Below are 11,895 nucleotides of genomic sequence, written 5' to 3' on the forward strand. Positions count from 1 at the left end.
AAAATCGCCATCATGCACCTTTGAAAGGTTGCAGGGGCGTTGCAAAGTCCAAATGGCATGTGTTTATAAGCAAAAGTACCATAAGGGCACGTGAACGTGGTTTTGTCTTGGTCCTCAGGTGCTATTGGAATTTGAAAATATCAGGAAAAACCATCAAGAAAACAATAGTAACTATTTCCGGCTAATCTTTCTAACATTTGATCAATGAAAGGTAAGGGAAAGTGATCTTTTCTGGTGGCGTCATTTAATTTTCTATAATCAATACAAACACGCCATCCTGTTATAGTCCTAGTAGGAATAAGCTCATTTTTCTCATTTGTGATGACAGTCATGTCACCCTTCTTAGGCACGCATTGAACTGGGGTTACCCATGGACTATCAGAGATTGGATAAATTAAACCTGCATCAAGCAGTTTAATAATTTCTTTCTTAACAGCATCTTGCATATTCGGATTTAGTCTTCTTTGGCATTGCACATACGTTTTATGACCTTCTTCCATAAGAATTTTATGTGTGCAATACGAAGGACTTATTCCTTTAATGTCATGAATCTTCCATGCAATAGCTGGTTTATGAGCTTTTAATACAGTAATGAGTTGAGATTTTTCATTTTTAGTAAGAGAAGACGATATTATTATAGGTAATTCAGATTCACCATGTAAATAAGCGTATTCAAAATGGTTTGGAAGTGGCTTTAACTCTAATGTCGGTGGTTCTTCTATCGATGATTTATATCGATATCTGTCTTCTTCTTTTAGCATTTGAAGTTCTTCTGTTGTTGGTGCATATCCATTAGCCATAAGTGTAGCTAACATTTCAGCTTCATTAATTGGTTCAGTTCCTTCTCCTAAAGAACATTCTCCTGTTCCTTGTAGTTCTGGAAATTCTTCTAACAATTCTGCATGTGAATCTATGGTTTGAATATAATAACATGTTTCATCTGCAGATTGCGGTTGTTGCATGGCTCTATCAACAGAAAAGGTAACACTCTCGTCCTCTTTACTTAGGGTCAGTTTCTTACCAAACACATCTATTATTGCTTTAGCCGTGTTTAAGAATGGTCTTCCTAATATGAGAGGAACTCGAGAATCTTCTTCCATGTTTAGAATAACAAAATCTACTGGAAATACTAAAGTACTAACTTTAACTAGCATGTTTTCCATTATCCCTCTAGGATATTTTACTAATCGATCGGCTAGTTGTATGCTTATTCGTGTTGGTTTCAATTCTCCAAGGTCTAGTTTAGCGTATAGTGAATACATCATTAAATTTATACTAACACCTAATGTGATGACCCGGGAATTTTCGACCAAATTTTAAACTTAATCTTTATATGTTCCAACACGATAAGCAATGCCTGTAATGTTGAGTCTCAAAGCTTTTGAACTGTTTACATGGATTCAATTACCTTTGACTGTTTTCGAGGATTCACGAACAATTGTTTGTAGATATATATATATATATATATATATATATATATATATATATATATATATATATATATATATATATATATATATATATATATATATAAGTATGTATGAATTCTATAAATAATTACTAAAATATACATATACGAATATACATATAATGTATAAATATTAGATATATAATATATGTTAACATATAACATTAATAAATAAACTTAAATTACAAGTTCGAATATAATTGATTAATATTATTAAACAATACTTTCATTTTAATTATCATTATTGTTAGTATTAATATTATCAATTATCATTTATTATTACTAGATCCTTCATCAATAATTTTATTAGTATTAGTAATATTATTATTGTAATATTAATAGTATTAATATATTTATATTTGTAATTAACAAGATTTACAAATTATATATATATATATATATATATATATATATATATATATATATATATATAAATATATATATATATATATAAATATATATATATATATATATATATATATATATATATATATATATATATATATATATATATATATATATATATATATATATATATATATATATATATATATATATATATATATATATATATATGTATAGAGTTATACGCATGTAGGGATATACATATACATATATGTAATATAAATATTTATAATAGGATATTAGTATTATTTTTATCTAGATTATTATTATTAATAAAATTATAATTATTATTATTTAAAATTAATAAAATTCTTTTTATTGATATCTATTTATGATTACTTCACGAATTTAGAAGTTTGATTAGTTTTTAAATCGCTATCTGCACTATTGGTCCTGTCTGTAAATCGAATCCTTTTAACAAGAACAAAACAAAATTTGTTTAGGGTCAAACTCAACTTTAATAATTTTGTCTACTCTAATAATTTGATGTAGAATTCATAATCTGTTATAAACCTCTATCAACAATTCACTATCAAAACAACTAACGCGTTTTCCTTTCTTTTCTTGATTAACCACTATCAACACCACCGAAGCCTCCCATCGAGCCCTTTTCTGTTTCTATTGGTACGTACACCTACAAATCAAACCACAACCAATTACCATCAACAAACCCTTATCCATCACCACCTGCAACACCATCAGCTACAATCACCGGAGAACCCCCACCCTTGCATTTCTTTTTCTGCTTCTTTCTTGTTGACGAGTACCACCAAGAACCACATCGATCCTCACCTTCATATAATCATCACCGAACACCATTACTATCAAGATTTATTGTATTGCTTTTCTCTTATTCAGGCATCAACCCAACAAGACCCTCACTTGTTACCTTCAAACTGTTGATTAGATTTTCTATATTTTATTTTGTTTGTCAAACAGATCCAAACCTTCACTCGAATTCATTAAGCTCGTACCCTCTGCTATCTATCTTTTTCTCTTCAATTAAACCCTAGCGACTTAGGGTTTCACCAACTAAATCACCACCATCCCTCAAACCATCACCACTTTCCTCAAGAAAACACCCATTCATAACTAAGCAAATTACTCCCGTTACACCTCGTTAAAAACAGCTGCAACTTTTATTTTATTTTATGTTTTTGATGTATTTGAATAACAGCCTACTGCTCACCTACTGCTATGATTGTTTTATTCTATCTTTCTCTCCTTAATGACACCCTACCATCAACCATAACCCATTTAATCACCCTCGAAAACCCACATGAAACCACCACAACCGGTACTTCTATTTCTACTTCAACAATCACCAAAGACTAGCAAGATTCATCAAAATACTGTACGTTACAGCAGTATTTTCTGTTTCTAATTCGAGCCAAAGTCAAGAAACCATCATCATGGACCACTATACAAACCTGCTGGTAATTTATTTGCTATTGGTATTTTATGCTGCTACTGCTGCGGTGTCTAGTTATATTCCTGTGATAAAACCTCACAATCAAGAAAACCGTAATTTCTCCCTTGATTGCTGCTAATGTTGTTAACCGAATACCACTCTCAAGATAACCTCATTCATCGACCATTCCTGTAGCAAACCTGTTATATTTCTTTTTATCAAGGCGAAAAAGACTATGAAATATGAATCGGTAATATAGATAGGGATGGCATGTTGATGATTATGTCTAACTGTAAAGATAAAAGATGATTATAATTAGTGTAATGGATGATGACACATTGATGATGCGTAGATGATGTTGTTTCTGTGTTCCTGATCGAATAACCGACACCCTATTATTATTATTATTTTTTTTTCTTCTACGGCTTCGTGATAAATCTGGACACTTAAACATGATACATCGTGGGCTGAAGGGACATTGGGCCATATCCAATTTCTTTTCTTGTCTGATGGACTGCTAACCTTCTATTGGGCCGAAACAAGCCCAGTTCAATTGAAGAAGAAAGGGAAAACAGGAGAGACAGGTTTTGTACATTTAAAACGTGAATTAATTTAATAAACATGGAATGGAGGAATGGTTGTGTTTGTTGTTGGGTACCAGGAGGTCGCCAGTTCGAGTCTGGGCAATGGCATTCTATTATTTTTGAAGTCCATTTTATGTGAGGTAGTAATTTTGTTATTTATTATTATTATTATTATTATTATTATTATTATTATTATTATTATTATTATTATTATTATTATTATTATTATTATTATTATTATTATTATTATTATTATTATTATTATTATTATTAACAAAATTATATCATAATTATTAGTATCATCATTAAACGTTATTAGTATTATCATTACAAACAATTTTTATTATTAGTACTATCTTTCTCATTAATATTAAAATTATCATTTTTATTATTATTAGAATTATCATAATTTTTTATCATAGGTAGTATTATTTTTATCATTATTATTATTATTACTATTAATATATCAAATGAAGACTTTCTATATAATAATATATTTAAGACATTAAACCTAATCATATTAACACTTTTGTAATAAATATTAATTATCTATATAAAGATAAATGTATCTAAATAAGTTAATAATAAAATATATGATATAAATTAACAAATAAAATCACTAATAATATATATATTGTTCGATTACCATTTCATGTATTAATTATACATGATTGAATAATAGGTTCGTGAATCCAAGACCAACCCTGCATTTGTTCAATGACGTGATATGTATTTTTACTACGAAATACAGTATTGTGAGTTTCATTACTCCCTTTTAAATGCTTTTGCAATATATATTTTTGGGACTGAGAATACATGCGCAATTTTTATAAATGTTTTACGAAATAGACACAAGTAATCGAAACTACATTATATGGTTGAATTATCGAAATCGAATATGCCCCTTTTTATATAGTCTGGTAATCTAAGAATTTGGGAACAGACACCCTAATTGACGCGAACTCTAAAGATAGATCTATCGGGCCCAACAAGCCCCATCCAAAGTACCGGATGCTTTAGTACTTCGAAATTTATATCATGTCCGAAGGAGGATCCCGAAATGATGGGGATATTCTTATATGCATATTGTGAATGTCGGTTACCAGGTGTTCAATCCATATGAATGATATTTTTGTCTCTATGCATGGGACGTATGTTTATGAGAAATGGAAATATGAAATCTTGTGGTTTATTAAAATTATGAAATGATTATTTATGTTAAACTAATGAACTCACCAACCTTTTGGTTGACACTTTAAAGCATGTTTATTCTCAGGTACGAAAGAAATCTTCCGCTGTGCATTTGCTCATATTAGAGACATTACTTGGAGTCATTCATGACATATTTCAAAAGACGTTGCATTCGAGTCGTTGAGTTTATCAAAATTATTTAAAGTCAATTATAGTACATATATTATGAAATAGTATGGCTGCCATCAACTTTCGATGTAATGAGAGATTGTCTTTTCAAAAACGAATGCAATGTTTTGTAAAATGTATCATATAGAGGTCAAGTACCTCGCGATGTAATCAACTGTTGTGAATCGTTTATAATCGATATGGACTTCGTCCGGATGGATTAGGACGGGTCTTCACAGTTGGTATCAGAGCGGTGGTCTTAGCGAACCAGGTCTTGCATTAGTGTGTCTAACTGATAGTCGTTAGGATGCATTATTGAGTCTGGACTTCGACCGTGTCTGCATGTCAAAAGTTTTGCTTATCGTTTTTGTCGAAAATCATCCTTAGGAAATTACCTGCTTATCATTCTTAGTCTAGACACGTCTTACTGCCTCTATTGCATAGACAGTGTATAGATAAATTCATATCTTAGCGTATATGTTATTGTTACCTTTGTCTGACAACTTCCGTAGATTCCTCCGTAACTTATGAGATTTTAGTATTATACATGCAAATGTAAATTATGTATTGCAGGGTACTAAGTTACATCCTATAATATATTTCTTATCAAAAATCCTTCATCTGATCGCACGAGATGAATCCCTCAACCAGTTCGAGTTCCTCGAATTTCGATAGCTATTCCGATAGTTATTCCGACAGCTATTCCGATATGGAGTTTCACCTAAGCTCCGAAAGCAGTGTCACCAGAATGAATTAACAATTCATCTGATGGGTTCGTAGTAGACTTAATCAATGGAGACACGAAGAAGGTGATCCTTTTATCCAACCAAATTACCCTCTTGATGATGAACCTAAAGTACTTACCGACGAACCAGTCCGAAACACTATTTTCACCCTCATTTCTCGGATATCTCAACACGGTTATATTCTATCCACAATTCTAAACCTTATTCAGCCGCTCATTCCAACCGACAATCATTCTGGAATAATGGAAGAATTCAACAAGCTTCGCGCTCGAGTAATCAATTTGCAGAATATGGTGCAAAACTTACAAGCATCAGCAACAACATCAATACCATTACCACCAACAACCCAATTTTCAATGTCACACGCCTCAACGTCTCATTCGGTACCTCAAATATAATCATCGTTCTACGAATCGTTCTACATAATTTATCTTCGTTCGACATGGCGATTATGTATTCTCTAATGTTTTAGAGATTATATATTCTTGTTCTAACGGTAAATCAAATGAGTCTATTATCATATCGACTCATTAAATCCATAATTATATCTGAAGAAAATATATATGTATATATATTTTCATAAAGATTGTAATTGAAAATTCTTTCGTACAAGGTGTTAATTGTGAAAATATTTTAACGGGTAGGTAATACCCGAGGAATATTCAGATTTCACATTAATAAGTTACACTGTACATTCTTCGAATCTAATTCAACAATCATTTACTATCCTACTCACATCCACTGCTATACGAATCCGTTCTCCACAGAGTAACCATTTTCATTCAATTTCATAATTGGATTTTGACTTATCAGAAGTCAACAAGTGGCATAATGAAGAAAACATTGGACAAAATAAAATTTGTTAGAAACAAACAAATTAACTATGAGAAAATTTGTTAAGACTCCACGCTAACTGTTCCTAGCTAACTGTTCCTAGCTAACTGTTAATTCCGTATTACCTTTTATTTATCGCAATTTATTTATCTCATTTTATTTATCGCAATTTTAATTCTCGCAATTTTATTTATCGTCATTTAATTTCTGTTATTTATTTTACGCACTTTAAATATCGGGACACGTATACAAGGTTTTGACATATCATATCGACGCATCTATATATATTATTTGGAATCACCATAGACACTCTATATGCAGTAATGATCGAGTTCTCTATACAGGGTTGAGGTTGATTCTACAATAATATATATAGTTTGAGTTGTGATCGAGTCTGGGACATGTACACGGGTCACGATATGTATTAATTAATTCGATTATTATAAATTAAACTATATATGAATTATTGAATTGTTAACTGTGGACTATCAACTGAGAACTACCAACATTGGACAATTAAAATAAATTAAAATATTGATTATAACATATGAAACTAAACAATTCTTCAAGTTTGCCACTTGATTCCATCCTAAACTTCATTTGTATCTTGACGATTACCAACTGCGTTCAAACCTTTCATGATTCTTGAAAACACCTCAAACGATAGGATGAATCAACCGCACTTCATCTACGGAAGGAAAGATTTATACATATAGTTATGAACCTGAGAAACTCTCTGCAACTGAGTAAAAGTTTAACACGTAGCCGCGTCAGATCCTTTGGCATTTATTAGCAAAAATAACTTTGCGATCCCTTTTCAAAGTAGCCAATTTTGTCACAGCTCCAGCAAGTCAACTTCGACTTTTCATTCGAAGTAGCCTTACTATAATCCTGATATATACGATTACCCTTTTGATACCGGAGAATTCTTTTATATTCCACCATATTACCAGCAGACGTACCAGCAACCTCGTTGCTTCTTGGCTTAAATCTCTCTGACAAATCATTATATTTATTCATTGAAACCCTATCATATACTCATCCGCATCTTGTAACGAGAACTGCCATACCAATTACCGGGAATCAACAATCAGTACTTTGAAAACTCACAGCATATCTACATCAACAGTTATATGTATGACATTTATCTTTTAGAATTATGATCTCTCATTCTGAAATTCTGAAAAGCACTCAGTCACAAATCAATACTCTGAATGTTGAAAAAGCTGAATGAAGCAGCAGAAACCATAGACAACCGTAAACGACCTTAATCACCAGAAGTTTGATGATAAAGAATAGTATGTTGGAAAAGCTCAGAAAAGTTGGAACTGAAAAACGGATTGAGCTAATCACAAAGGAGATCAAGGACAAATACAAGGACCATACCATATATTCAAAGAATCCAGGTAATTCTGGATCCGATGAAACCTTCAACGAATATCTTGCTCCGTACTCATGTTAAAATCTTGCTGAAAATATTCCTCATCAACCATCAAACTTAGAAATTTCAAAATATCATCATAAATATCTTCGATATTTCTGAAGATATTTTCATAAATATTCTCGTCCGAAATTATTTATCTCTTCGTGCTATTTATATTACATCATAAAGGAAACTACTTTAGTTTCTAAAATTCTTTAAAATTCGAGTTTAAATTATGAATGTTTTTGAAGTAGTGTTGGGAATTGATGCATGAGTTAGTATGATATAATAACACTTGATCAACGTGATTATATTACAGTAAGTCATACTGAGTTTCTAATGGAACGTGATGATTCACAGATCATAACGTCATCATGTGCCATGTTACACGACTCGTTCATTCTGCTTCACCTCCGAACATATCATGAAAATATATTCTTGATAGTTCTATTCTCAGTGATTCTGATAATTTGACAAATCAAATCGTGCCATTACAATTTTCTTCTTAGAACATTAACAATGTTCATTCCGAAGTTTATATCTGCGAATTCTGAACCATTACAAGCGTTGCTTAATCGCAAGAAGAAGAAACGAAGGGACAAAGCTCCGAAATAGAAATTGGGGTATAAATTGCAGTAAATAAAAGAGAGCATTAACTGGGGATGACAATGATTATGGAAAACAGAAGAAGGGACTTCGAAATATAAGGGAGAATATAAAGCCTGATAACAACACATAAATTACAAACCGTGTATGTCAATGTTTATCGCAACATAAAGACACGGGAGAATTAAAAACAATATAACACCAAGGGCGAAGTGGAAGAAAATAGAATCCTCCTGTGGAAATTGGAAAAGGAGAATGAATGTTGCGATAGCCAGGATAAGGACAAGGATTAGAACTGGATTAAGCATTTTCACACTCTTTTAGATGTATGAAATAAGAAAGAAAGTATAGAAATGGTGAGAATAATGGAACGAAATAGCTTAATTTATAATGGAAATATCAGACAGAGTAATCGAGGCAGATCACCGTATTTAATTATAGAGATCTTATATTCCTTACTCGCCGAAAAATCAAACCTTTTAGATTTCGAAGATTTTCTTTAAATCCCTTGAATTCCGGAATTCAACCCTGACTCTATCAAAAGTTAAGATGAATCTTTAATTTTCTATTTCACTCTTAGGTGATAGTTTCATTCGTACTTTTCGAATAATCGAATTATTTTTATCCATATCATTCAATGATGATAAAACTCAAGTTATCAACTCATATTCGTCATGAAAATATTTTTATTGTTAGCCATGACCACCTCAATCAAATTTTGGGACGAAATTTCTTTAACGGGTAGGTACTGTGATGACCCGGGAATTTTCGACCAAATTTTAAACTTAATCTTTATATGTTCCAACACGATAAGCAATTCCTGTAATGTTGAGTCTCAAAACTTTTGAACTGTTTACATGGATTCAATTACCTTTGACTGTTTCCGAGGATTCACGAACAATTATTTGTAGATATATATATATATATATATATATATATATATATATATATATATATATATATATATATATATATATATATATATATAAATAAGTATGTATGAATTCTATAAATAATTACTAAAATATACATATACGAATATACATATAATGTATAAATATTAGATATATAATATATGTTAACATATAACATTAATAAATAAACTTAAATTACAAGTTCGAATATAATTGATTAATATTATTAAATAATACTTTCATTTTAATTATCATTATTGTTAGTATTAATATTATCAATTATCATTTATTATTACTAGATCCTTCATCAATAATTTTATTAGTATTAGTAATATTATTATTGTAATATTAATAGTATTAATATATTTATATTTGTAATTAACAAGATTTACAAATTATATATATATATATATATATATATATATATATATATATATATATATATATATATATATATATATATATATATATATATATATATATATATATATATATATATATATATATATATAGAGTTATACGCATGTAGGGATATACATATACATATATGTAATATAAATATTTATAATAGGATATTAGTATTATTTTTATGTAGATTATTATTATTAATAAAATTATAATCATTATTATTTAAAATTAATAAAATTCTTTTTATTGATATCTATTTATGATTACTTCACGAATTTAGAAGTTTGATTAGTTTTTAAATCGCTATCTGCACTATTGGTCCTGTCTGTAAATCGAATCCTTTTAACAAGAACAAAACAAAATTTATTTAGGGTCAAAATCAACTTTAATAATTTTGTCTACTCCAATAATTTGATGTAGAATTCATAAACTGTTATAAACCTCTATCAACAATTCACTATCAAAACAACTAACGCGTTTTCCTTTCTTTTCTTGATTAACCACTATCAACACCACCGAAGCCTCCCATTGAGCCCTTTTTCTGTTTCTATTGGTACGTACACCTACAAATCAAACCATAACCAATTACCATCAACAAACCCTTATCCATCACCACCTACAACACCATCAGCTACAATCACCGGAGAACCCCCACCCTTGCATTTCTTTTTCTGCTTCTTTCTTGTTGACGAGTACCACCAAGAGCCACATCGATCCTCACCTTCATATAATCATCACCGAACACCATTACTATCAAGATTTATTGTATTGCTTTTCTCTTATTCAGGCATCAACCCAACAAGACCCTCACTTGTTACCTTTAAACTGTTGATTAGATTTTCTATATTTTATTTTGTTTGTCAAACACACCCAAACCTTTACTCGAATTCATTAAGCTCGTACCCTCTGCTATCTATCTTTTTCTCTTCAATTAAACCCTAGCGACTTAGGGTTTCACCAACTAAATCACCACCATCCCTTAAACCGTCACCACTTTCCTCAAGAAACACCCATTCAAAACTAAGCAAATTACTCCCGTTACACCTCGTTAAAAACAGCTGCAACTTTTATTTTATTTTCTGTTTTTGATGTATTTGAATAACAGCCTACTGCTCACCTACTGCTCACCTACTGCTATGATTGTTTTATTCTATCTTTCTCTCCTTAATGACACCCTACCATCAACCATAACCCATTTAATCACCCTCGAAAACCCACATGAAACCACCACAACCGGTACTTCTATTTCTACTTCAATAATCACCAAAGACTAGCAAGATTCATCAAAATACTGTACGTTACAGCAGTATTTTCTGTTTCTAATTCGAGCCAAAGTCAAGAAACCATCATCATGGACCACTATACAAACCTGCTGGATAGGGATGGCATGTTGATGATTATGTCTAACTGTAAAGATAAAAGATGATTATAATTAGTGTAATGGATGATGACACATTGATGATGCGTAGATGATGTTGTTTCTGTGTTCCTGATCGAATAACCGACACCCTATTATTATTATTTTTTTTTCTTCTACGGCTTCGTGATAAATCTGGACACTTAAACATGATACATCGTGGGCTGAAGGGACATTGGGCCATATCCAATTTCTTTTCTTGTCTGATGGACTGCTAACCTTCTATTGGGCCGAAACAAGCCCAGTTCAATTGAAGAAGAAAGGGAAAACAGGAGAGACGGGTTTTGTACATTTAAAACGTGAATTAATTTAATAAACAT

Source organism: Rutidosis leptorrhynchoides, chromosome 10 (genome assembly GCF_046630445.1).
Source record: "Rutidosis leptorrhynchoides isolate AG116_Rl617_1_P2 chromosome 10, CSIRO_AGI_Rlap_v1, whole genome shotgun sequence".
NCBI classification, from domain to species: domain Eukaryota; kingdom Viridiplantae; phylum Streptophyta; class Magnoliopsida; order Asterales; family Asteraceae; genus Rutidosis; species Rutidosis leptorrhynchoides.